This window comes from Pezoporus flaviventris, unplaced genomic scaffold (assembly GCF_033815535.1).
Source record: "Pezoporus flaviventris isolate CSIRO_AGI_PZ_B2104156 unplaced genomic scaffold, CSIRO_AGI_Pfla_v1 ptg000010l, whole genome shotgun sequence".
Lineage (NCBI taxonomy): Eukaryota > Metazoa > Chordata > Aves > Psittaciformes > Psittacidae > Pezoporus > Pezoporus flaviventris.
The window spans coordinates 3,158,053-3,185,314 of NW_026892558.1; the positions used below are offsets into that span (position 1 = coordinate 3,158,053).

Sequence of the window (27,262 nt, forward strand, 5' to 3'; positions counted from 1 at the left end):
GCTTAAGGATGTCCAAGCTTGGGATCCCACCACTCTGCAGTTTGGGCCTTTCCCTCATTCAGCACCATGAGCTATATAATTCCCAGAGGCACTTTGGTGATGGAACTTGGTAAAATGCCTTGGTTGTTTGGCAAATCATAGAATCATAGAATCAAGACATCTCTTTCAGCCTCATCCACCATTGCCTTCCATCCCTTTGACACAGGTGGCCAGTGTTTCTGTCCTGTGTAGTCTTGTAACGAGCACTTCTCATAAGCAGACCTCATTTTTTTTTGTGCTCTCTGTTTCAGGTGAGCCTGATTATGCCACAGTTGACGGCTACATCACTAGATGCTGTTGATCCTGTTTGTAGGTTCTCCAGGCAGAAGACACTGTTGGTCTGGCCAGTGTGGTGGTGTTTCCAGTTACTCCCAGCTGTGAGAGAAACAGTGTTGTTTTCGCATATTTGGGGATGGGGCTTTACAATATTAAGACTTTCCAATCTTAGAGCTTTAAGATCAATAGTAAAACTTTGCAAAAATAATAAGAGTTTTCAATACTAGGTCTGGGATTAAGTTCCTAAGGCAATGAAGGAAAGGGTTTGAGATCTACTTATTCAAATAGACACGCTTTGTGATTAAAGACAGTGTCATCTCTAGATGAAAGACACACTGTGGTTAAAAAGAATACTATCTACGTATAACCTAGGAAACTAAACCGGTGCAGGCTGGTTAAGCAGTAAGTTGAGGTAACTTATTTATACCCAGAGTATTATCTCCAACCATACTGGGAATCACCTTGTCCTGGGTGATGTTTGGTTTACAACTGGCTTTAATGGGTGGATCTCACCCAGCGCATAGAGAAAATCTCTACAAAGTAAAATTATGATATGTAAAGGTCACATAGAATCTGAATGTGGGGCGTTAGAGTGTGGTCCCGTGCCCTTGCTAATGCAAGTGCTGGAGGGGCAATAAGCCAGGTTCATGGCTGGGGGGCAGATGTGACAGGAGGGGATTCAATTGCTAGATTTAGAATAGGGGTTTGGGAGCCAAAGAGGAACGAATGCGACCAGCCTGTGGACATCCACCATTCCTCCATCGGTGGGCACACGCACTCCACCAAATAGTCCTAAGATAGTAAATGTAATTGCAATTAAAGATTTGAAGTAGATGTTTGAAATAGAAACAGGATATAGAAATAGAAATGTCTGGGTAGAACGGGTCAAATATCCAGGGAAAATAGAATCGTTTTAGATATATTAGCTGAAAAGGGAGGAATATGCATAATGCTAGGGAATACGTGTTGCACATCTATTCCAAATAATACAACACCAGATGGAGGCATAACCAGGGCCTTACAAAGCCTCACTATGTTGGCAGAAGAGCCGGCTGAAAATACAAGAACAGGTTACTTCATTAACAGGATGGTTAGAATCCTGATTTGGAAAATGGAGAGGAATGGTGATATCAGCTTTTACTTCTATAGTTGTAGTAGCAGGTGTATGAATAGCTATATGGTGCTACATAATTCCATATATAGGAAGACGTGTGCAACTTCTTGAAACAACTTTGTGGAACTAACTTTGTCAAAACAAATGCTCATGGGACCACCACCCTACTCTGATCTTGCTTGGTGTAGCAGTCCACAGCGCAGCTACCCAGTGAGAGGCTGTGCTGCCACAAACCTGCACCCTGCAGTGTTGCTGAGGATCTGGAGAAGTTGGTCAGCTCTTCAACCACCTCTCCAAGGAGGGGCTTGCAGACTTCTAGGTTCACGGTATAGCTTGTGCCTGGTAGGCTCTGCAGACCCTCATTTGATTAACTTCTGGTAAAGAAGTCCCTTGGACTTGTTGTGACTATGTACCACTGGAAAAAAACTTAGTTGTTAATGTTGGGCTGGAGCCCTGAAACTCATTTTCTGACCGTATCTCCCAAAGTTCTTGCTTTTTTTGTTACCATATACGTGATCACGGCTTTGATTCAGAAACTCATGTGCTGCAGGGCTGCTGGTCTCTCTCATATCCTCATGTGCAGCATTGCTTAAGAAGCTCCTCCGTGCCTTATGGCACAGGGATGGAGGATAAGGGGACCAGCACACAGTTCAGCTGTTTAAACCCGGTGCCAGGTGCCTTAACTTTGGAGCAACGGGAGTTGCTGATGTATGATATTCTTCAAGTTGAATCTGCGTGACTTCAGTGCATGTCTAAGCCAAACAGTTCCCGGAGCTTTTACTGTATTTCCTTCTGCGGAGAAGATGGCAGTGAGCTTAAACATCTCTCCTGATGCACTACAACGGACTGTGCAAAGTGCACATGCGAAGGAATCGGCTGTCCATTTTTATTTCTGAAAGACCAAGTGTAGAAATATTCTGCTGAAGGACCCTGCTGTAGTCTTAGTTCTTACATACATCTTCTATGATTAAGTTTTGAGACTTGCGTGGTGGCTATCTTTCTTCTGAAAGATGTCATACTCACTTTTTTTATCTAGGCTAGGGCGTGGTACACCTTCAAAGCACCCTAGGATGTTCAGGTTCCTTCTCCTGGGAGGAAGCCTACAAGAGCATATCCTTGCTCAGCCTTTATTTCCTACTTGCTCAATACCACGACAGCTCTGGACAGAACACACCAAGACTTTAGCCTCCCCCTGCTCCCCTAGAGTCAGGCTGAGTTTCCTCACAGGCCTCTCTAGAGGGGTCTGTCCTCCTCCCAGACACCCACAGAAGTGAAGGGCCTAACAAGAGAGCCTGATAACCAGCTGCACAGCTCCTGCCTTCCCCCCTAGGGACAGAGAGGCCACAGCTGCTTTAGTAAGACAAAATAAGCAGAGGGATACAGGTAGCATGGAAGTCTTATGTCCCTTCAGATGCTGGGCATCCTGCCTTCAGGCAGAGTTAGACCTCTTCCTTTTTGGTCCTATGAGCTAATACATAAAGCATCACAAGAAAACAGCATTAGTTATGAAGGAAGTTCACAGGAGCACTTCTTGCTGCGTTTCCAGATACAGGCAGGGCCAGGCAGCTGGTGTGTCAGTATCAGGCAGGAGCTGCCCATAAACCCCGTTAGCAGGCCTTGGGCAGTGCAGACCAGCCCTGTGCCTGCTCAGGGATCACCACCTCCGTAATGTGCAATGGGCTCCTGGTCAGGATCATCTCTGCCTTGACCCACACGCAATTTACCTTTCCACAGGTATTATAAATGACACATGATGTTGATAACAAAGGGTCTTCTCAAGGCCAAGTACAAGGCCTAAGAGAGTGGACATTACCTGTTCAAGATCATTAGGTCTTTGACTACAATGTCTTCTGCAAGGAGGGACTGAGCTCTGCAGGGACTCCTCCATCTGGGGACTGGCTGCAATCACTTCTGCTCCAGTGGGGCATGCTCGGCTCCAGCGGTGGCTCCCTGGGGCAGCTGAGCACCTGAGTAGGGATCAAAAGGGTCAGTGACGCCTGGTCCCCCAGGCTGAGACTGGAGCCCCGCTGCGGCTGGAGATGCCTCAGGCACTGCAGACAGGCTGCCCCGCTCCGGTGGCACTTCCGGGTCCTGCTACGGCACAAGTAGAAAGAAGAGAACTCACACTCCCCAGCCTCAGTAGTAGGGCCTTGGTTTCTTACCTCGCATTCCCTATAGCGGCAGCTGGACCTCCCCACAGACCCTTATAGAGACACCTGGCCTTGTCCCAGACTCTTATGGAGGAGACTCCCTCCCCACCCCCCTCCGCACCGGGGGCGTTACAGGAGAGCCTGGCCCCTCCACAGGTCCCTATAGGCGAAGCTGGCCTCCTCCTAGGCTCCTCTAGATGAGCCTTGCCTCCCTGCCAGTCCTTTTAGGGGGGAGCCTGGCCACTCCCTTATAGAGAAGTTTGGATTCTTTCCCGGCTCCTAGAGATGATCCTGGCCTCCCAGCCGGTCCTCAGTAGGGAACTTACCTCCCTCCCAGGCTCCTGTAGAGGAGCTTGGCCTCCACACAGCACTTTATAAAGGATTCTGTTCCCCCACAGGCCCTTGTAGGAGGGCCGATCCTCATCTCTAACACTTATGGAGGGCCTGGCCTCCCCACAGGATCCTATGGGGTAGTCCCACCTCTCCCACGCCCTTACTAAGGAACCTAGCTTCCCATATCTGAGCCTATATGTGAGCCTACCCAAGCCCGCTCCCATCCTGACAGGAGACCTGCCTCACCCAGGCCTGGCGGCCATGCTCCGGCTCCCAGCTCTGCGTTCTGCGCTGAGTCCTTCCGTGCTTCACGTAGCCACCGCCCTGCTGACTGGAAGGGAGCGGGTGGGGGCGGTGTCAATCTCCCCCTCGCTTCCGCCCGCAGTACCCGTGGCTGCGGCTGGTGGTGCCGCAGAGTATGGCCCTGGTGGAGGCCGTGAGGGCGCCCCGCAAGGCCCACACCAAGAGCAGGCCGAGGTGCGGGGGGAAGGCGGGGATCGGCTCCGGGTGAGGCTCCTCCGGTCCTCGTCCGGGCTGCTTCCGCCGCCTGCCGGTTGTGGTGGGTCCGGCGAGCTTAAGGGGCGGGGAGGAGCCTGCGGGGCTGGTACACGCCGGGGGGGGGTGTTCGTCAGCCCTTTGTCTCGTGTTCGCGCCTATTCCTGAGTGGTTTAAAGCGGCGGAGAGGGTGTCAGCTCCAGGCCGTGCTTGTGTCCGTGTTTGTTTGTCTGCTGCTGGAAGCGGCTAGATCGGGGGCGGGGTGTGCCTATCTGAAAACACATGTCCCATCCCTGGCAGTGATCTAGGCCAGGCTGGACGGGGCTTAGCACAACCTGGTCTAATAGGTTGTCCCTGCCCAGGTTTCAGTAGTTGTGGAATGATCTGAACTGAAATACCTTGCCTCACAGCCAGATCAAGTTGGAAATGTTTCTCTGAATTGCCTGACCTCTTTCATCTTGTACACTGGCACCCCGGAGAGCAACGGCAGTGAAGTCCTGGTTGTCAAAGCCCTTTGAGAATAAGTCGGTGAAATTAATTGACCACTGTTTGAGAAAACAAGGGTCAGAGCTAAGTGTCAGCTATGGCTGTGATTCCAGAACAAGTTTTATTTTGTGGCTGTGCTTCCATGATTTATTTGGTGGTAGGGCATGGCTGGAGCCACACATGAAGTCAAGCCAGACTGTCGCCACACAGGGCAGGTTTTATCTTTCCTTAAACACGGACTTCGTTACCACCGTGCTCATTCCCCCTTAAGCCAACGCGACTGATCCTGGCTGCAGCAGTGAGGATGGTACTGCTGCAAAGGAGTTTTTTTACATGTTCGGTGACAAATGTATCTTGCAAACTACTGTTTGAAGACAGAATCCTGAATCCCTGGGTACGTAGCTCTACTTCTACCTGAATCTCTTAAGCTTAATAATCCTCGCTGTGACACATTCTTCTGAGGTAGTGTATGATCTCTATTTCCCAAGTCCATGTACATGATTTGGGTGGTGGTGGGGTAGGTGTGCAAATACACGTTCCTGTATTGTCAACACTATAACTGTGGGATCTGGCAGAGGTTCCTCTGTCCTGGGATGCACATTTAACAGTTGAATTTCCCAGACTTTTCTAGTCCCTGGCCACCATTGAGGGGCTGTACTGCAATGATTCTATCACCTGAAAGGAGGTTGTGAGGTGGGGGTCTGTCTCCTTGCCCAAGTACCACGTGATAGGACAAGAGGAAACGACCTCAAGCTGCACCAGGTGAGCTTTAGGCTGGGTATTGGGAACAGTTTCTTCCCTGAGAGGGTTGTCAAGCACTGGAACAGGCTGCCCAGGGCAGTGGTGGAGTCACCATCCCTGGAAGTGTTTAGAAGGTGTGCAGATGTTGCACTTCGAGACACGGTGTAGTGGTGGATTTAGCAGCGTAGGGTAAACGGTTTGGACTCAATAATCTTAAAGGTCTTTTCCAGCCTAAATGATTCCACACTTCTAGTCAGAGCATCTACAAGATGATGCCTTGGCCACCTTACATTGTGCCTTCATTTCCATGCACACATGGTGGGCAGTATCCCTACCCCGAGGGCTAGCACTCTGCTCTCCTGTGCTGAGTCCACACACAGCCGCAGCCACATTTGTCTGCCCTGAGCCTTGGTGAACGTCCCCAGCATGGCTCTGCTGTCGAAGCAGCTGGCTATTCATGGCTGTGGGTTTGAAACAGCTCCGGGTCTTGAATCCTGAGCTACACTTAACATATGTCTCTCAATGAGCTTACTGGGGTGCTGTTCTGCGGTATGGCCACTCACTTTCAACAGGATGAAGCTGAGGGTTTTTTAGCATCACTTTTTCTGTGCCCCAGCTTGACTGTGTGCTAACCTGCGGCAACTCTTTGCTTCAGGTTGCTGTGTGTTGAAAGCTGGCTGTATTCATTGGGGTGAGGGGCAGATGTGACTGTGCTTGCTTGAAGAACTTCTTGATTCCAGTTTTCTTATGCTGAAAGGTGACCCCCAGCATGACTGAAGCTGACATAGCTAATGCTGCATGGACGCCGTTTCAGACTTCCTGCTGCTTTTATCTGTTTCTGGAAATGGAGTTGTACAATGGGCTCGGTTTGATGTCAGCTACAGCAGGTGATTTGAGCAACAGTCTTTTAATGTATGTGTGTATATATATATATATATTTGTGTGTATCTCTCTCTCTATATATGAAACTTTCTTTTCTTTGCAGAGGTAGTGTGGGAGAAGGTCAGATCTAGCTGGCACAAACCCTTTGGGAAGAAGCAAAGAAAATGGAGGAATTCAGGGAAGAGCAAAAACTGCATCGGAAGAAGGTCAGGATGTTGATCCACTACCAATTACCATCCTTGGTGATGGATTTTGGCTCCTGGCTCGTTTCTCCCACCATGCCCCAGCCCCCTGCATGCTCCCAGTGCCTGTCGCTGCTGGGAAGTCCTGAGCTCCTTCCTATATGTTGAAGCCCTGCTGCTGAACCTCTGACTTCCTTCTTCTGACTGCCACATCTTCTCCTTTGGGTGCCTTTTGGGGCTGGCTATCGCAGGGCTCACCTCCAGAGACACCAGCCTCAACCAGGAATGTTCTTAAAGCATAGAGACATATATCTCATACATTATAGTGTTGCGTGATGTCCATAGGGTTTGCTAAAATTGGCAAGTCTTTTAACCTCTTCTGGCTTGAGATTCCTTTGTCTGGAAAATGAGAGAAAACTGCTGCAAGTTTGGACGTAGCAGAAGGGAGCTGGCTTCCCAATTTTCCTAGATTCAATGGAGATGATACAGTACTATATAATGGTGGATTTCATTTGTAGAGTTCCATTGCATAGACAGGTGGAGGCTTAGCTAGAAGTATAAAAGGTGGGTTTTGTGAAGATGCTTGATGTGGACATAGGTCCTTAAGGCCATCTGAATTTGGTCTGTGCCTCTTCCTTTCCTAAGCCACATAGTCCATCGTGAAGCTTCGATGCTCAGTGATGTGTTGACTCTCTTGTCATCACAGATAGACCTGATAATGGAGGCGATTCAGAAAATCAGGAGTCTGCAGTACGAGAAGACCATGGTGGTAAAGCAAACATGCTGCTCTTTCTTGCTCTATGGTTTAACACTGCTACCATACGCGCACAGTGCTGGCACAGTCTTACATATGAGGGTCTTCCTCTGCTGCAACTCATGCAGACACTACATCAAGAGCTGCAGCAGAGGAAGACCGTCACATTTAAGTCTGCATAGTGTGCTCTGAAAAACTGAAGAGTACACCACGGACATGGCTAGTCACAGCATTGCATGGTAGGTTAAGATTGATTTAGATGTCACGGACTCGATTGCTATGAGCTTTTCATGCCAAATGAAGAGCAGCTTGTCTTGTGAGGTCAGTTTTGGTCAAGCAGCAGGGCACTGAGTGCCTTGTGTGCTGTCCCCTGCTCTGTGGGCAGCCTTTGGTAACCTCTTCACTTGGAGGCTGTTTTGCTCTAGAGCTATGTGCATGAGCTGTAATAGTACCTCCTTGCTTGCTAACACGCTCCTGCCCTGTTTGTTGGCTCTCCTAGGCCAAGCGCCTTTATGAGCAGCACCGCATGGATAAGGGTGAGGCGGAACAAGCTGTGCACCACAACACAAACGTGGTTACACAGAAGCAGCAGGAGAAGGTATAGAGAGGCGGGTGGCCATGGGACAGGAAGGGTGTATGCTCTTTGGGCTCTCCTGCCCCATAACTCTTCTCCCAGCTCTGGGTTTGGGGGTGAGATGGAAGGGCTGGCAATGTTCTCTAGCTGGCCTTCAATACCGTTGTGATGCACGTTAGCTCTCCTGTAGCTTTCTTCTGTCTCCCAGTTTTGGCAGCTGTTCCTCAATCTGGCTCAGATGAAATCACCTCCGGAAGACTCTGGTGAGTGTGGCAATGCAGGGTTTGGAGGGTGAGGGGAGTGTTTGCTGGGGCAGGGGTTGTGAAGCCATGGCATGGCTCTTGAGCGAGCTCCAGCTTCTGGGTCAGGGCTGGCTCCTCAGAAACTCATGCCCAACATAGCAGAGATGGCTTCGCACCCCATTTCCCGTTTCTCACCGTTTCTCTGTGGCATGACCTTCCACCTTGCTGCACAGCTCTGTATTTCCTTGCAGTGCACATCCATAGCTGAGCTCACACGTTACTGCTGCTTTCTCCCTGACGTCCCTGCCGATTCAGGTTTTGTGTAGTGCCTTCTAGCAAAGGGTCCTTTTAATCCATGTTAATCAGATGACAGTGTGATTTGTTTCAAAGGCAGGAGTTACCAGCAGAGCGTTACCACACTGGAGAAGATCCGGGAAGAACGGCAAAGAGCACGTCAAAGCTTGTGAGGTGAAAGCCCCCAGACACCTTCACGTGGCAGTGTGGTCCTCTGGATGTCCACTCCTTGTTGTAGAAGTCCGGGATGGCACAGATCTGCCTTCTCTCTGTTGCCCTGGCAGTGAAGCAGCAGGATGTGTTGCAGCTAACACTGTGTGTGCCTTAGGCGTGCCTTCTGCACTTAAGATCCCACCACTTCAAGGTTTCCACTATATTTTTTTTGTTTGTTTTTATTTTTCCTTCCACTACCTTTTCAAAGTAACAGAATCAAAGCAGTGACCTTTTCGCCCATTAACCTGCTTGCGCGTTTGGTGTGGCCATTATCCTGAACAGCCGTAGTCACTTCCAGGTACTCAGTGACTTATGGCCAGTGTGTTCTACAGCCACGACACCACCTAGCAGACTCTGAAACTCTGATGGACTTTAAATGAATTTGCAGTAGAAGGCGCTGACACACTGGGGATGCAAGCTGGGTGAAGCCATCTCCATGTGAACCCAGTGTGCCAGCAGCCCTTCGCCATATATCTCACGTGGTAGCATGGGAACCCCTCTGAGCAGATGTATCAGTCTAAAGCAGACTGTGTCATAGCAAAATGGTCTAGCCAGGACTTCCAGCAAGTGCCAGGGAAATCCAGAGCTGGTTGCAAGAGGACCGTGATGCTGCTCTGCTGCTGACCTGTGTCTTGCAGCTGTCTGTGATGTGTAACCAAGGGTTTAATGAGGTGATGCGGCTCCTCTGCTCTCGTGAGACCTCACTTGGAGTATTGCGTACAGTTCTGGTGTCCTCAATATGAGAAGGACGTGGAGCTGTTGGGGCTAGTCCAGAGGAGGGCCACGAGGATGACAAGGGGGCTGGAGTACCTCCCATATGAAGACAGGCTGAGAAAGTTGCGGCTGTTCAGCCTGGAGGGGATAAGGCTGCGTGGAGTCCTCCGAGCAGCTTCCAGTATCTGAAAGGGGCCTACGAGAATGCTGGGGAGGGGACTCTTTGTTAGGGACTGTAGTGTCAGGACAAGGGGTAATGGCTTCAAACTTAAGCAGGGGAAGTTTACTTTAGATATAAGGAAGAAGTTCTTTACTGTGAAGGTGGTGAGGCACTGGAATGGGCTGCCCAAGAAAGCTGTGAACGCTCCATCCCTGGCAGCCTTCAAGGCCAGGTTGGACGCAGTCTTGGGTGGCATGGTTTAGTGCGAGGTGTCCCTGCCCATTGCAGGAGGGCTGGAACTAGATGATCTTAAGGTCCTTCCCAACCCTATTCTATGATTCTGTGATTCTATGGACAGGAAGTGCAGAGGTTGAGGTTTTATCCCATGTCTGCTGCAAGCTGGAAAACAACAAGTGATAACAAGTGCATATGCGCACGTGGGATGAAAGGCTGCCTTCCAGGTTCATGAAATTGAGCTACACCAGACAGCACATTTCAGAAGACTTGGGCTTAAAGCTACTTGGAAAAGGGATGGGCAGGAAAGAGAGAGAAGACAAACGAGTCAAGACACTTTGCTTTCGTAGATCCCCATGCTTTTTTATTGCTCCATAGTTGTGGGAGAGAAGTCAGCTGGGACTGCAGGACCATGGGGTACCTAGGAAACATGCAGTGCCTTTAGGAAGCTGGCTTCGTCTCCCCAGAGGTAGTGTTGTGCTGAGTGACCCCTTCCGCATGGGCCCTGCAGACCTTCCTGAACTTAACGCTCATCTTTGAAATACCTGGGTGTGTAAAGGGATGACTTCTTGTCTGGACGAGGTCTTTTCCAGCCTAGTTGGTTCTATGATTCTATGACTCATGGTTACCATGTTTCCTGCAGAAGACCAACATCACCTGCTCGTTGCTGTGGACAGAGATCTTTGTAGTGGGATGAGAAGAGATCAGAATAGAGGAGATTTGCTCTCTTCTCACAGATGTTAGGGCTGTTTTGTCTGTGTTGTTTCAGTTCTTTGAGACCCAGGAGTGCGAGCGGATCAACTATTTCCGCAGTGCCCTCCGGCTTCATGTTAGCCCACCATGACGTGCCTTGGTATCAGGTCTCTGTAAAGCCCAGGCTGGCCTAACCTCTTGCCTTCCCACTAGGTCTGGGAGGGCAGTTGGGGAGCACAGAGCCAGGGCACTGGGAGTCCCGGAGCCACGCAGATCCGCAGCTCTGACTTTTCTAGTGTGCAGGAAGGCACCTCTACCCACCCCGACCAGTGCACCAGAATTACTGGCTTTATGGGGTTTCTGGCTCCACAGAAGAACTCTGCTTTTGCTCTTCCCCATCAGATCGTGAGCGTTAGCTGTCTAAAGGGAATGGTTTAGGTGAAGTCCGCCCCCCCCCCACCCCCCCCGAAAGATCCTGGGAAGCTGGACTCTGACTTTGGAGACAAGGTTTCACTAAGGAGAAGTTCTGATCAAAGCCCTGTATGTAGGCATTTGTGGAGCTTAAGGATGTCCAAGCTTGGGATCCCACCACTCTGCAGTTTGGGCCTTTCCCTCATTCAGCACCATGAGCTATATAATTCCCAGAGGCACTTTGGTGATGGAACTTGGTAAAATGCCTTGGTTGTTTGGCAAATCATAGAATCATAGAATCAAGACATCTCTTTCAGCCTCATCCACCATTGCCTTCCATCCCTTTGACACAGGTGGCCAGTGTTTCTGTCCTGTGTAGTCTTGTAACGAGCACTTCTCATAAGCAGACCTCATTTTTTTTTGTGCTCTCTGTTTCAGGTGAGCCTGATTATGCCACAGTTGACGGCTACATCACTAGATGCTGTTGATCCTGTTTGTAGGTTCTCCAGGCAGAAGATACTGTTGGTCTGGCCAGTGTGGTGGTGTTTCCAGTTACTCCCAGCTGTGAGAGAAACAGTGTTGTTTTCGCATATTTGGGGATGGGGCTTTACAATATTAAGACTTTCCAATCTTAGAGCTTTAAGATCAATAGTAAAACTTTGCAAAAATAATAAGAGTTTTCAATACTAGGTCTGGGATTAAGTTCCTAAGGCAATGAAGGAAAGGGTTTGAGATCTACTTATTCAAATAGACACTCTTTGTGCTTAAAGACAGTGTCATCTCTAGATGAAAGACACACTGTGGTTAAAAAGAATACTATCTACGTATAACCTAGGAAACTAAACCGGTGCAGGCTGGTTAAGCAGTAAGTTGAGGTAACTTATTTATACCCAGAGTATTATCTCCAACCATACTGGGAATCACCTTGTCCTGGGTGATGTTTGGTTTACAACTGGCTTTAATGGGTGGATCTCACCCAGCGCATAGAGAAAATCTCTACAAAGTAAAATTATGATATGTAAAGGTCACATAGAATCTGAATGTGGGGCGTTAGAGTGTGGTCCCGTGCCCTTGCTATTGCAAGTGCTGGAGGGGCAATAAGGCAAGTTCATGGCTGGGGGGCAGATGTGACAGGAGGGGATTCAATTGCTAGATTTAGAATAGGGGTTTGGGAGCCAAAGAGGAACGAATGCGACCAGCCTGTGGACATCCACCATTCCTCCATCGGTGGGCACACGCACTCCACCAAATAGTCCTAAGATAGTAAATGTAATTGCAATTAAAGATTTGAAGTAGATGTTTGAAATAGAAACAGGATATAGAAATAGAAATGTCTGGGTAGAACGGGTCAAATATCCAGGGAAAATAGAATCGTTTTAGATATATTAGCTGAAAAGGGAGGAATATGCATAATGCTAGGGAATACGTGTTGCACATCTATTCCAAATAATACAACACCAGATGGAGGCATAACCAGGGCCTTACAAGGCCTCACTATGTTGGCAGAAGAGCCGGCTGAAAATACAAGAACAGGTTACTTCATTAACAGGATGGTTAGAATCCTGATTTGGAAAATGGAGAGGAATGGTGATATCAGCTTTTACTTCTATAGTTGTAGTAGCAGGTGTATGAATAGCTATATGGTGCTACATAATTCCATATATAGGAAGACGTGTGCAACTTCTTGAAACAACTTTGTGGAACTAACTTTGTCAAAACAAATGCTCATGGGACCACCACCCTACTCTGATCTTGCTTGGTGTAGCAGTCCACAGCGCAGCTACCCAGTGAGAGGCTGTGCTGCCACAAACCTGCACCCTGCAGTGTTGCTGAGGATCTGGAGAAGTTGGTCAGCTCTTCAACCACCTCTCCAAGGAGGGGCTTGCAGACTTCTAGGTTCACGGTATAGCTTGTGCCTGGTAGGCTCTGCAGACCCTCATTTGATTAACTTCTGGTAAAGAAGTCCCTTGGACTTGTTGTGACTATGTACCACTGGAAAAAAACTTAGTTGTTAATGTTGGGCTGGAGCCCTGAAACTCATTTTCTGACCGTATCTCCCAAAGTTCTTGCTTTTTTTGTTACCATATACGTGATCACGGCTTTGATTCAGAAACTCATGTGCTGCAGGGCTGCTGGTCTCTCTCATATCCTCATGTGCAGCATTGCTTAAGAAGCTCCTCAGTGCCTTATGGCACAGGGATGGAGGATAAGGGGACCAGCACACAGTTCAGCTGTTTAAACCCGGTGCCAGGTGCCTTAACTTTGGAGCAACGGGAGTTGCTGATGTATGATATTCTTCAAGTTGAATCTGCGTGACTTCAGTGCATGTCTAAGCCAAACAGTTCCCGGAGCTTTTACTGTATTTCCTTCTGCGGAGAAGATGGCAGTGAGCTTAAACATCTCTCCTGATGCACTACAACGGACTGTGCAAAGTGCACATGCGAAGGAATCGGCTGTCCATTTTTATTTCTGAAAGACCAAGTGTAGAAATATTCTGCTGAAGGACCCTGCTGTAGTCTTAGTTCTTACATACATCTTCTATGATTAAGTTTTGAGACTTGCGTGGTGGCTATCTTTCTTCTGAAAGATGTCATACTCACTTTTTTTATCTAGGCTAGGGCGGGTACACCTTCAAAGCACCCTAGGATGTTCAGGTTCCTTCTCCTGGGAGGAAGCCTACAAGAGCATATCCTTGCTCAGCCTTTATTTCCTACTTGCTCAATACCACGACAGCTCTGGGACAGAACACACCAAGACTTTAGCCTCCCCCTGCTCCCCTAGAGTCAGGCTGAGTTTCCTCACAGGCCTCTCTAGAGGGGTCTGTCCTCCTCCCAGACACCCACAGAAGTGAAGGGCCTAACAAGAGAGCCTGATAACCAGCTGCACAGCTCCTGCCTTCCCCCCTAGGGACAGAGAGGCCACAGCTGCTTTAGTAAGACAAAATAAGCAGAGGGATACAGGTAGCATGGAAGTCTTATGTCCCTTCAGATGCTAGGCATCCTGCCTTCAGGCAGAGTTAGAGCTCTTCCTTTTTGGTCCTATGAGCTAATACATAAAGCATCACAAGAAAACAGCATTAGTTATGAAGGAAGTTCACAGGAGTACTTCTTGCTGCGTTTCCAGATACAGGCAGGGCCAGGCAGCTGGTGTGTCAGTATCAGGCAGGAGCTGCCCATAAACCCCGTTAGCAGGCCTTGGGCAGTGCAGACCAGCCCTGTGCCTGCTCAGGGGATCACCACCTCCGTAATGTGCAATGGGCTCCTGGTCAGGATCATCTCTGCCTTGACCCACACACAATTTACCTTTCCCACAGGTATTATAAATGACACATGATGTTGATAACAAAGGGTCTTCTCAAGGCCAAGTACAAGGCCTAAGAGAGTGGACATTACCTGTTCAAGATCATTAGGTCTTTGACTACAATGTCTTCTGCAAGGAGGGACTGAGCTCTGCAGGGACTCCTCCATCTGGGGACTGGCTGCAATCACTTCTGCTCCAGTGGGGCATGGCCTCGGCTCCAGCGGTGGCTCCCTGGGGCAGCTGAGCACCTGAGTAGGGATCAAAAGGGTCAGTGACGCCTGGTCCCCCAGGCTGAGACTGGAGCCCCGCTGCGGCTGGAGATGCCTCAGGCACTGCAGACAGGCTGCCCCGCTCCGGTGGCACTTCCGGGTCCTGCTACGGCACAAGTAGAAAGAAGAGAACTCACACTCCCCAGCCTCAGTAGTAGGGCCTTGGTTTCTTACCTCGCATTCCCTATAGCGGCAGCTGGACCTCCCCACAGACCCTTATAGAGACACCTGGCCTTGTCCCAGACTCTTATGGAGGAGACTCCCTCCCCACCCCCCTCCGCACCGGGGGCGTTACAGGAGAGCCTGGCCCCTCCACAGGTCCCTATAGGCGAAGCTGGCCTCCTCCTAGGCTCCTCTAGATGAGCCTTGCCTCCCTGCCAGTCCTTTTAGGGGGAGCCTGGCCACTCCCTTATAGAGAAGTTTGGATTCTTTCCCGGCTCCTAGAGATGATCCTGGCCTCCCAGCCGGTCCTCAGTAGGGGAACTTACCTCCCTCCCAGGCTCCTGTAGAGGAGCTTGGCCTCCACACAGCACTTTATAAAGGATTCTGTTCCCCCACAGGCCCTTGTAGGAGGGCCGATCCTCATCTCTAACACTTATGGAGGGGCCTGGCCTCCTCACAGGATCCTATGGGGTAGTCCCACCTCTCCCCACGCCCTTACTAAGGAACCTAGCCTTCCCATATCTGAGCCTATATGTGAGCCTACCCCAAGCCCGCTCCCATCCTGACAGGAGACCTGCCTCACCCAGGCCTGGCGGCCATGCTCCGGCTCCCAGCTCTGCGTTCTGCGCTGAGTCCTTCCGTGCTTCACGTAGCCACCGCCCTGCTGACTGGAAGGGAGCGGGTGGGGGCGGTGTCAATCTCCCCCTCGCTTCCGCCCGCAGTACCCGTGGCTGCGGCTTGGTGGTGCCGCAGAGTATGGCCCTGGTGGAGGCCGTGAGGGCGCCCCGCAAGGCCCACACCAAGAGCAGGCCCGAGGTGCGGGGGGAAGGCGGGGATCGGCTCCGGGTGAGGCTCCTCCGGTCCTCGTCCGGGCTGCTTCCGCCGCCTGCCGGTTGTGGTGGGTCCGGCGAGCTTAGAGGGGCGGGGAGGAGCCTGCGGGGCTGGTACACGCCGGGGGGGGGTGTTCGTCAGCCCTTTGTCTCGTGTTCGCGCCTATTCCTGAGTGGGTTTAAAGCGGCGGAGAGGGTGTCAGCTCCAGGCCGTGCTTGTGTCCGTGTTTGTTTGTCTGCTGCTGGAAGCGGCGAGATCGGGGGCGGGGTGTGCCTATCTGAAAACACATGTCCCATCCCTGGCAGTGATCAAGGCCAGGCTGGATGGGGCTTAACACAACCTGGTCTAATGGAAGGTGTCCCTGCCCGGGTTTCAGTAGTTGTGGAATGATCTGAACTGAAATACCTTGCCTCACAGCCAGATCAAGTTGGAAATGTTTCTCTGAATTGCCTGACCTCTTTCATCTTGTACACTGCACCCCGGAGAGCAACGGCAGTGAAGTCCTGGTTGTCAAAGCCCTTTGAGAATAAATTGGTGAATTAATTGACCACTGTTTGAGAAAACAAGGGTCAGAGCTAAGTGTCAGCTATGGCTGTGATTCCAGAACAAGTTTTATTTTGTGGCTGTGCTTCCATGATTTATTTGGTGGCAGGGCATGGCTGGAGCCACACATGAAGTCAAGCAGACTGTCGCCACACAGGGCAGGTTTTATGTTTCCTTAAACACGGACTTCGTTACCACCGTGCTCATTCCACCTTAGGCCAACGCGACTGATCCTGGCTGCAGCAGTGAGGATGGTACTGCTGCAAAGGAAGTTTTTTTACATGTTCGGTGACAAATGTGTCTTGCAAACTACTGTTTGAAGACAGAATCCTGAATCCCTGGGTACGTAGCTCTACTTCTACCTGAATCTCTTAAGCTTAATAATCCTCGCTGTGACACATTCTTCTGAGGTAGTGTATGATCTCTATTTCCCAAGTCCATGTACATGATTTGGGTGGTGGTGGGGTAGGTGTGCAAATACACGTTCCTGTATTGTCAACACTATAACTGTGGGATCTGGCAGAGGTTCCTCTGTCCTGGGATGCACGTTTAACACTTGAATTTCCCAGACTTTTCTAGGCCCTGGCCACCATTGAGGGGCTGTACTGCAATGATTCTATCACCTGAAAGGAGGTTGTGAGGTGGGGGTCTGTCTCCTTGCCCAAGTACCACGTGATAGGACAAGAGGAAACGACCTCAAGCTGCACCAGGTGAGCTTTAGGCTGGGTATTGGGAACAGTTTCTTCCCCGAGAGGGTTGTCAAGCACTGGAACAGGCTGCCCAGGGCAGTGGTGGAGTCACCATCCCTGGAAGTGTTTAGAAGGTGTGCAGATGTTGCACTTCGAGACACGCTGTAGTGGTGGATTTAGCAGCGTAGGGTAAACGGTTGGACTCAATAATCTTAAAGGTCTTTTCCAGCCTAAATGATTCCACACTTCTAGTCAGAGCATCTACAAGATGATGCCTTGGCCACCTTACATTGTGCCTTCATTTCCATGCACACATGGTGGGCAGTATCCCTACCCCGAGGGCTAGCACTCTGCTCTCCTGTGCTGAGTCCACACACAGCCGCAGCCACATTTGTCTGCTGCCCTGAGCCTTGGTGAACGTCCCCAGCATGGCTCTGCTGTCGAAGCAGCTGGCTATTCATGGCTGTGGGTTTGAAACAGCTCCGGGTCTTGAATCCTGAGCTACACTTAACATATGTCTCTCAATGAGCTTACTGGGGTGCTGTTCTGCGGTATGGCCACTCACTTTCAACAGGATGAAGCTGAGGGTTGTTTAGCATCACTTTTTCTGTGCCCCAGCTTGACTGTGTGCTAACCTGCGGCAACTCTTTGCTTCAGGTTGCTGTGTGTTGAAAGCTGGCTGTATTCATTGGGGTGAGGGGCAGATGTGACTGTGCTTGCTTGAAGAACTTCTTGATTCCAGTTTTCTTATGCTGAAAGGTGACCCCCAGCATGACTGAAGCTTACATAGCTAATGCTGCATGGACGCCGTTTCAGACTTCCTGCTGCTTTTATCTGTTTCTGGAAATGGAGTTGTACAATGGGCTCGGTTTGATGTCAGCTACAGCAGGTGATTTGAGCAACAGTCTTTTCATGTATGTGTGTATATATATATATATTTGCGTGTATCTCTCTCTCTATATATGAAACTTTCTTTTCTTTGCAGAGGTAGTGTGGGAGAAGGTCAGATCTAGCTGGCACAAACCCTTTGGGAAGAAGCAAAGAAAATGGAGGAATTCAGGGAAGAGCAAAAACTGCATCGGAAGAAGGTCAGGATGTTGATCCACTACCAATTACCATCCTTGGTGATGGATTTTGGCTCCTGGCTCGTTTCTCCCACCATGCCCCAGCCCCCTGCATGCTCCCAGTGCCTGTCGCTGCTGGGAAGTCCTGAGCTCCTTCCTATATGTTGAAGCCCTGCTGCTGAACCTCTGACTTCCTTCTTCTGACTGCCACATCTTCTCCTTTGGGTGCCTTTTGGGGCTGGCTATCGCAGGGCTCACCTCCAGAGACACCAGCCTCAACCAGGAATGTTCTTAAAGCATAGAGACATATATCTCATACATTATAGTGTTGCGTGATGTCCATAGGGTTTGCTAAAATTGGCAAGTCTTTTAACCTCTTCTGGCTTGAGATTCCTTTGTCTGGAAAATGAGAGAAAACTGCTGCAAGTTTGGACGTAGCAGAAGGGAGCTGGCTTCCCAATTTTCCTAGATTCAATGGAGATGATACAGTACTATATAATGGTGGATTTCATTTGTAGAGTTCCATTGCATAGACAGGTGGAGGCTTAGCTAGAAGTATAAAAGGTGGGTTTTGTGAAGATGCTTGATGTGGACATAGGTCCTTAAGGCCATCTGAATTTGGTCTGTGCCTCTTCCTTTCCTAAGCCACATAGTCCATCGTGAAGCTTCGATGCTCAGTGATGTGTTGACTCTCTTGTCATCACAGATAGACCTGATAATGGAGGCGATTCAGAAAATCAGGAGTCTGCAGTACGAGAAGACCATGGTGGTAAAGCAAACATGCTGCTCTTTCTTGCTCTATGGTTTAACACTGCTACCATACGCGCACAGTGCTGGCACAGTCTTACATATGAGGGTCTTCCTCTGCTGCAACTCATGCAGACACTACATCAAGAGCTGCAGCAGAGGAAGACCATCACATTTAAGTCTGCATAGTGTGCTCTGAAAAACTGAAGAGTACACCAGGGACGTGGCTGGTAGCAGCCTTGCACGGTTGGATAAGAGTGATTTAGATGTCACGGACTCGATTGCTATGAGCTTTTCATGCCAAATGAAGAGCAGCTTGTCTTGTGAGGTCAGTTTTGGTCAAGCAGCAGGGCACTGAGTGCCTTGTGTGCTGTCCCCTGCTCTGCGGGCAGCCTTTGGTAACCTCTTCACTTGGAGGTTGTTTTGCTCTAGAGCTATGTGCACGAGCTGTAATAGTACCTCCTTGCTTGCTAACACGCTCCTGCCCTGTTTGTTGGCTCTCCTAGGCCAAGCGCCTTTATGAGCAGCACCGCATGGATAAGGGTGAGGCGGAACAAGCTGTGCACCACAACACAAATGTGGTTACACAGAAGCAGCAGGAGAAGGTATAGAGAGGCGGGTGGCCATGGGACAGGAAGGGTGTATGCTCTTTGGGCTCTCCTGCCCCATAACTCTTCTCCCAGCTCTGGGTTTGGGGGTGAGATGGAAGGGCTGGCAATGTTCTCTAGCTGGCCTTCAATACCGTTGTGATGCACGTTAGCTCTCCTGTAGCTTTCTTCTGTCTCCCAGTTTTGGCAGCTGTTCCTCAATCTGGCTCAGATGAAATCACCTCCGGAAGACTCTGGTGAGTGTGGCAATGCAGGGTTTGGAGGGTGAGGGGAGTGTTTGCTGGGGCAGGGGTTGTGAAGCCATGGCATGGCTCTTGAGCGAGCTCCAGCTTCTGGGTCAGGGCTGGCTCCTCAGAAACTCATGCCCAACATAGCAGAGATGGCTTCGCACCCCATTTCCCGTTTCTCACCGTTTCTCTGTGGCATGACCTTCCACCTTGCTGCACAGCTCTGTATTTCCTTGCAGTGCACATCCATAGCTGAGCTCACACGTTACTGCTGCTTTCTCCCTGACGTCCCTGCCGATTCAGGTTTTGTGTAGTGCCTTCTAGCAAAGGGTCCTTTTAATCCATGTTAATCAGATGACAGTGTGATTTGTTTCAAAGGCAGGAGTTACCAGCAGAGCGTTACCACACTGGAGAAGATCCGGGAAGAACGGCAAAGAGCACGTCAAAGCTTGTGAGGTGAAAGCCCCCAGACACCTTCACGTGGCAGTGTGGTCCTCTGGATGTCCACTCCTTGTTGTAGAAGTCCGGGATGGCACAGATCTGCCTTCTCTCTGTTGCCCTGGCAGTGAAGCAGCAGGATGTGTTGCAGCTAACACTGTGTGTGCCTTAGGCGTGCCTTCTGCACTTAAGATCCCACCACTTCAAGGTTTCCACTATATTTTTTTTGTTTGTTTTTATTTTTCCTTCCACTACCTTTTCAAAGTAACAGAATCAAAGCAGTGACCTTTTCGCCCATTAACCTGCTTGCGCGTTTGGTGTGGCCATTATCCTGAACAGCCGTAGTCACTTCCAGGTACTCAGTGACTTATGGCCAGTGTGTTCTACAGCCACGACACCACCTAGCAGACTCTGAAACTCTGATGGACTTTAAATGAATTTGCAGTAGAAGGCGCTGACACACTGGGGATGCAAGCTGGGTGAAGCCATCTCCATGTGAACCCAGTGTGCCAGCAGCCCTTCGCCATATATCTCACGTGGTAGCATGGGAACCCCTCTGAGCAGATGTATCAGTCTAAAGCAGACTGTGTCATAGCAAAATGGTCTAGCCAGGACTTCCAGCAAGTGCCAGGGAAATCCAGAGCTGGTTGCAAGAGGACCGTGATGCTGCTCTGCTGCTGACCTGTGTCTTGCAGCTGTCTGTGATGTGTAACCAAGGGTTTAATGAGGTGATGCGGCTCCTCTGCTCTCGTGAGACCTCACTTGGAGTATTGCGTACAGTTCTGGTGTCCTCAATATGAGAAGGACGTGGAGCTGTTGGGGCTAGTCCAGAGGAGGGCCACGAGGATGACAAGGGGGCTGGAGTACCTCCCATATGAAGACAGGCTGAGAAAGTTGCGGCTGTTCAGCCTGGAGAGGATAAGGCTGCATGGAGTCCTCCGAGCAGCTTCCAGTATCTGAAAGGGGCCTACGAGAATGCTGGGGAGGGGACTCTTTGTTAGGGACTGTAGTGTCAGGACAAGGGGTAATGGCTTCAAACTTAAGCAGGGGAAGTTTACTTTAGATATAAGGAAGAAGTTCTTTACTGTGAAGGTGGTGAGGCACTGGAATGGGCTGCCCAAGAAAGCTGTGAACGCTCCATCCCTGGCAGCCTTCAAGGCCAGGTTGGACGCAGTCTTGGGTGGCATGGTTTAGTGCGAGGTGTCCCTGCCCATTGCAGGAGGGCTGGAACTAGATGATCTTAAGGTCCTTCCCAACCCTATTCTATGATTCTGTGATTCTATGGACAGGAAGTGCAGAGGTTGAGGTTTTATCCCATGTCTGCTGCAAGCTGGAAAACAACAAGTGATAACAAGTGCATATGCGCATGTGGGATGAAAGGCTGCCTTCCAGGTTCATGAAATTGAGCTACACCAGACAGCACATTTCAGAAGACTTGGGCTTAAAGCTACTTGGAAAAGGGATGGGCAGGAAAGAGAGAGAAGACAAACGAGTCAAGACACTTTGCTTTCGTAGATCCCCATGCTTTTTTATTGCTCCATAGTTGTGGGAGAGAAGTCAGCTGGGACTGCAGGACCATGGGGTACCTAGGAAACATGCAGTGCCTTTAGGAAGCTGGCTTCGTCTCCCCAGAGGTAGTGTTGTGCTGAGTGACCCCTTCCGCATGGGCCCTGCAGACCTTCCTGAACTTAACGCTCATCTTTGAAATACCTGGGTGTGTAAAGGGATGACTTCTTGTCTGGACGAGGTCTTTTCCAGCCTAGTTGGTTCTATGATTCTATGACTCATGGTTACCATGTTTCCTGCAGAAGACCAACATCACCTGCTCGTTGCTGTGGACAGAGATCTTTGTAGTGGGATGAGAAGAGATCAGAATAGAGGAGATTTGCTCTCTTCTCACAGATGTTAGGGCTGTTTTGTCTGTGTCGTTTCAGTTCTTTGAGACCCAGGAGTGCGAGCGGATCAACTATTTCCGCAGTGCCCTCCGGCTTCATGTTAGCCCACCATGACGTGCCTTGGTATCAGGTCTCTGTAAAGCCCAGGCTGGCCTAACCTCTTGCCTTCCCACTAGGTCTGGGAGGGCAGTTGGGGAGCACAGAGCCAGGGCACTGGGAGTCCCGGAGCCACGCAGATCCTCAGCTCTGACTTTTCTAGTGTGCAGGAAGGCACCTCTACCCACCCCGACCAGTGCACCAGAATTACTTGCTTTATGGGGTTTCTGGCTCCACAGAAGAACTCTGCTTTTGCTCTTCCCCATCAGATCGTGAGCGTTAGCTGTCTAAAGGGAATGGTTTAGGTGAAGTCCGCCCCCCCCCCACCCCCCCCGAAAGATCCTGGGAAGCTGGACTCTGACTTTGGAGACAAGGTTTCACTAAGGAGAAGTTCTGATCAAAGCCCTGTATGTAGGCATTTGTGGAGCTTAAGGATGTCCAAGCTTGGGATCCCACCACTCTGCAGTTTGGGCCTTTCCCTCATTCAGCACCATGAGCTATATAATTCCCAGAGGCACTTTGGTGATGGAACTTGGTAAAATGCCTTGGTTGTTTGGCAAATCATAGAATCATAGAATCAAGACATCTCTTTCAGCCTCATCCACCATTGCCTTCCATCCCTTTGACACAGGTGGCCAGTGTTTCTGTCCTGTGTAGTCTTGTAACGAGCACTTCTCATAAGCAGACCTCATTTTTTTTTGTGCTCTCTGTTTCAGGTGAGCCTGATTATGCCACAGTTGACGGCTACATCACTAGATGCTGTTGATCCTGTTTGTAGGTTCTCCAGGCAGAAGACACTGTTGGTCTGGCCAGTGTGGTGGTGTTTCCAGTTACTCCCAGCTGTGAGAGAAACAGTGTTGTTTTCGCATATTTGGGGATGGGGCTTTACAATATTAAGACTTTTCAATCTTAGAGCTTTAAGATCAATAGTAAAACTTTGCAAAAATAATAAGAGTTTTCAATACTAGGTCTGGGATTAAGTTCCTAAGGCAATGAAGGAAAGGGTTTGAGATCTACTTATTCAAATAGACACGCTTTGTGCTTAAAGACAGTGTCATCTCTAGATGAAAGACACACTGTGGTTAAAAAGAATACTATCTACGTATAACCTAGGAAACTAAACCGGTGCAGGCTGGTTAAGCAGTAAGTTGAGGTAACTTATTTATACCCAGAGTATTATCTCCAACCATACTGGGAATCACCTTGTCCTGGGTGATGTTTGGTTTACAACTGGCTTTAATGGGTGGATCTCACCCAGCGCATAGAGAAAATCTCTACAAAGTAAAATTATGATATGTAAAGGTCACATAGAATCTGAATGTGGGGCGTTAGAGTGTGGTCCCGTGCCCTTGCTATTGCAAGTGCTGGAGGGGCAATAAGGCAAGTTCATGGCTGGGGGGCAGATGTGACAGGAGGGGATTCAATTGCTAGATTTAGAATAGGGGTTTGGGAGCCAAAGAGGAACGAATGCGACCAGCCTGTGGACATCCACCATTCCTCCATCGGTGGGCACACGCACTCCACCAAATAGTCCTAAGATAGTAAATGTAATTGCAATTAAAGATTTGAAGTAGATGTTTGAAATAGAAACAGGATATAGAAATAGAAATGTCTGGGTAGAACGGGTCAAATATCCAGGGAAAATAGAATCGTTTTAGATATATTAGCTGAAAAGGGAGGAATATGCATAATGCTAGGGAATACGTGTTGCACATCTATTCCAAATAATACAACACCAGATGGAGGCATAACCAGGGCCTTACAAGGCCTCACTATGTTGGCAGAAGAGCCGGCTGAAAATACAAGAACAGGTTACTTCATTAACAGGATGGTTAGAATCCTGATTTGGAAAATGGAGAGGAATGGTGATATCAGCTTTTACTTCTATAGTTGTAGTAGCAGGTGTATGAATAGCTATATGGTGCTACATAATTCCATATATAGGAAGACGTGTGCAACTTCTTGAAACAACTTTGTGGAACTAACTTTGTCAAAACAAATGCTCATGGGACCACCACCCTACTCTGATCTTGCTTGGTGTAGCAGTCCACAGCGCAGCTACCCAGTGAGAGGCTGTGCTGCCACAAACCTGCACCCTGCAGTGTTGCTGAGGATCTGGAGAAGTTGGTCAGCTCTTCAACCACCTCTCCAAGGAGGGGCTTGCAGACTTCTAGGTTCACGGTATAGCTTGTGCCTGGTAGGCTCTGCAGACCCTCATTTGATTAACTTCTGGTAAAGAAGTCCCTTGGACTTGTTGTGACTATGTACCACTGGAAAAAAACTTAGTTGTTAATGTTGGGCTGGAGCCCTGAAACTCATTTTCTGACCGTATCTCCCAAAGTTCTTGCTTTTTTTGTTACCATATACGTGATCACGGCTTTGATTCAGAAACTCATGTGCTGCAGGGCTGCTGGTCTCTCTCATATCCTCATGTGCAGCATTGCTTAAGAAGCTCCTCAGTGCCTTATGGCACAGGGATGGAGGATAAGGGGACCAGCACACAGTTCAGCTGTTTAAACCCGGTGCCAGGTGCCTTAACTTTGGAGCAACGGGAGTTGCTGATGTATGATATTCTTCAAGTTGAATCTGCGTGACTTCAGTGCATGTCTAAGCCAAACAGTTCCCGGAGCTTTTACTGTATTTCCTTCTGCGGAGAAGATGGCAGTGAGCTTAAACATCTCTCCTGATGCACTACAACGGACTGTGCAAAGTGCACATGCGAAGGAATCGGCTGTCCATTTTTATTTCTGAAAGACCAAGTGTAGAAATATTCTGCTGAAGGACCCTGCTGTAGTCTTAGTTCTTACATACATCTTCTATGATTAAGTTTTGAGACTTGCGTGGTGGCTATCTTTCTTCTGAAAGATGTCATACTCACTTTTTTTATCTAGGCTAGGGCTGGTACACCTTCAAAGCACCCTAGGATGTTCAGGTTCCTTCTCCTGGGAGGAAGCCTACAAGAGCATATCCTTGCTCAGCCTTTATTTCCTACTTGCTCAATACCACGACAGCTCTGGGACAGAACACACCAAGACTTTAGCCTCCCCCTGCTCCCCTAGAGTCAGGCTGAGTTTCCTCACAGGCCTCTCTAGAGGGGTCTGTCCTCCTCCCAGACACCCACAGAAGTGAAGGGCCTAACAAGAGAGCCTGATAACCAGCTGCACAGCTCCTGCCTTCCCCCCTAGGGACAGAGAGGCCACAGCTGCTTTAGTAAGACAAAATAAGCAGAGGGATACAGGTAGCATGGAAGTCTTATGTCCCTTCAGATGCTAGGCATCCTGCCTTCAGGCAGAGTTAGAGCTCTTCCTTTTTGGTCCTATGAGCTAATACATAAAGCATCACAAGAAAACAGCATTAGTTATGAAGGAAGTTCACAGGAGTACTTCTTGCTGCGTTTCCAGATACAGGCAGGGCCAGGCAGCTGGTGTGTCAGTATCAGGCAGGAGCTGCCCATAAACCCCGTTAGCAGGCCTTGGGCAGTGCAGACCAGCCCTGTGCCTGCTCAGGGGATCACCACCTCCGTAATGTGCAATGGGCTCCTGGTCAGGATCATCTCTGCCTTGACCCACACACAATTTACCTTTCCCACAGGTATTATAAATGACACATGATGTTGATAACAAAGGGTCTTCTCAAGGCCAAGTACAAGGCCTAAGAGAGTGGACATTACCTGTTCAAGATCATTAGGTCTTTGACTACAATGTCTTCTGCAAGGAGGGACTGAGCTCTGCAGGGACTCCTCCATCTGGGGACTGGCTGCAATCACTTCTGCTCCAGTGGGGCATGGCCTCGGCTCCAGCGGTGGCTCCCTGGGGCAGCTGAGCACCTGAGTAGGGATCAAAAGGGTCAGTGACGCCTGGTCCCCCAGGCTGAGACTGGAGCCCCGCTGCGGCTGGAGATGCCTCAGGCACTGCAGACAGGCTGCCCCGCTCCGGTGGCACTTCCGGGTCCTGCTACGGCACAAGTAGAAAGAAGAGAACTCACACTCCCCAGCCTCAGTAGTAGGGCCTTGGTTTCTTACCTCGCATTCCCTATAGCGGCAGCTGGACCTCCCCACAGACCCTTATAGAGACACCTGGCCTTGTCCCAGACTCTTATGGAGGAGACTCCCTCCCCACCCCCCTCCGCACCGGGGGCGTTACAGGAGAGCCTGGCCCCTCCACAGGTCCCTATAGGCGAAGCTGGCCTCCTCCTAGGCTCCTCTAGATGAGCCTTGCCTCCCTGCCAGTCCTTTTAGGGGGAGCCTGGCCACTCCCTTATAGAGAAGTTTGGATTCTTTCCCGGCTCCTAGAGATGATCCTGGCCTCCCAGCCGGTCCTCAGTAGGGGAACTTACCTCCCTCCCAGGCTCCTGTAGAGGAGCTTGGCCTCCACACAGCACTTTATAAAGGATTCTGTTCCCCCACAGGCCCTTGTAGGAGGGCCGATCCTCATCTCTAACACTTATGGAGGGGCCTGGCCTCCTCACAGGATCCTATGGGGTAGTCCCACCTCTCCCCACGCCCTTACTAAGGAACCTAGCCTTCCCATATCTGAGCCTATATGTGAGCCTACCCCAAGCCCGCTCCCATCCTGACAGGAGACCTGCCTCACCCAGGCCTGGCGGCCATGCTCCGGCTCCCAGCTCTGCGTTCTGCGCTGAGTCCTTCCGTGCTTCACGTAGCCACCGCCCTGCTGACTGGAAGGGAGCGGGTGGGGGCGGTGTCAATCTCCCCCTCGCTTCCGCCCGCAGTACCCGTGGCTGCGGCTTGGTGGTGCCGCAGAGTATGGCCCTGGTGGAGGCCGTGAGGGCGCCCCGCAAGGCCCACACCAAGAGCAGGCCCGAGGTGCGGGGGGAAGGCGGGGATCGGCTCCGGGTGAGGCTCCTCCGGTCCTCGTCCGGGCTGCTTCCGCCGCCTGCCGGTTGTGGTGGGTCCGGCGAGCTTAGAGGGGCGGGGAGGAGCCTGCGGGGCTGGTACACGCCGGGGGGGGGTGTTCGTCAGCCCTTTGTCTCGTGTTCGCGCCTATTCCTGAGTGGGTTTAAAGCGGCGGAGAGGGTGTCAGCTCCAGGCCGTGCTTGTGTCCGTGTTTGTTTGTCTGCTGCTGGAAGCGGCGAGATCGGGGGCGGGGTGTGCCTATCTGAAAACACATGTCCCATCCCTGGCAGTGATCAAGGCCAGGCTGGATGGGGCTTAACACAACCTGGTCTAATGGAAGGTGTCCCTGCCCGGGTTTCAGTAGTTGTGGAATGATCTGAACTGAAATACCTTGCCTCACAGCCAGATCAAGTTGGAAATGTTTCTCTGAATTGCCTGACCTCTTTCATCTTGTACACTGCACCCCGGAGAGCAACGGCAGTGAAGTCCTGGTTGTCAAAGCCCTTTGAGAATAAATTGGTGAATTAATTGACCACTGTTTGAGAAAACAA

General features: G+C 50.1%; 2 long non-coding RNA genes across 2 annotated transcripts; both read right to left on the reverse strand.

The window, feature by feature from the left end:
• Positions 1–284: 284 nt before the first annotated feature.
• LOC133267880 (uncharacterized) lies at positions 285–3,337 on the reverse strand. The gene is made up of 2 exons (XR_009742905.1): positions 3,243–3,337; positions 285–414 (listed from the first exon to the last, which is right to left on the reverse strand). It is a non-coding gene; the product is annotated as an uncharacterized LOC133267880 (long non-coding RNA).
• Positions 3,338–22,566: 19,229 nt separating this feature from the next.
• LOC133267864 (uncharacterized) lies at positions 22,567–26,312 on the reverse strand. Its single transcript, XR_009742896.1, has 3 exons — positions 25,527–26,312; positions 24,735–24,810; positions 22,567–22,696 (listed from the first exon to the last, which is right to left on the reverse strand). It is a non-coding gene; the product is annotated as an uncharacterized LOC133267864 (long non-coding RNA).
• Positions 26,313–27,262: the final 950 nt, after the last annotated feature.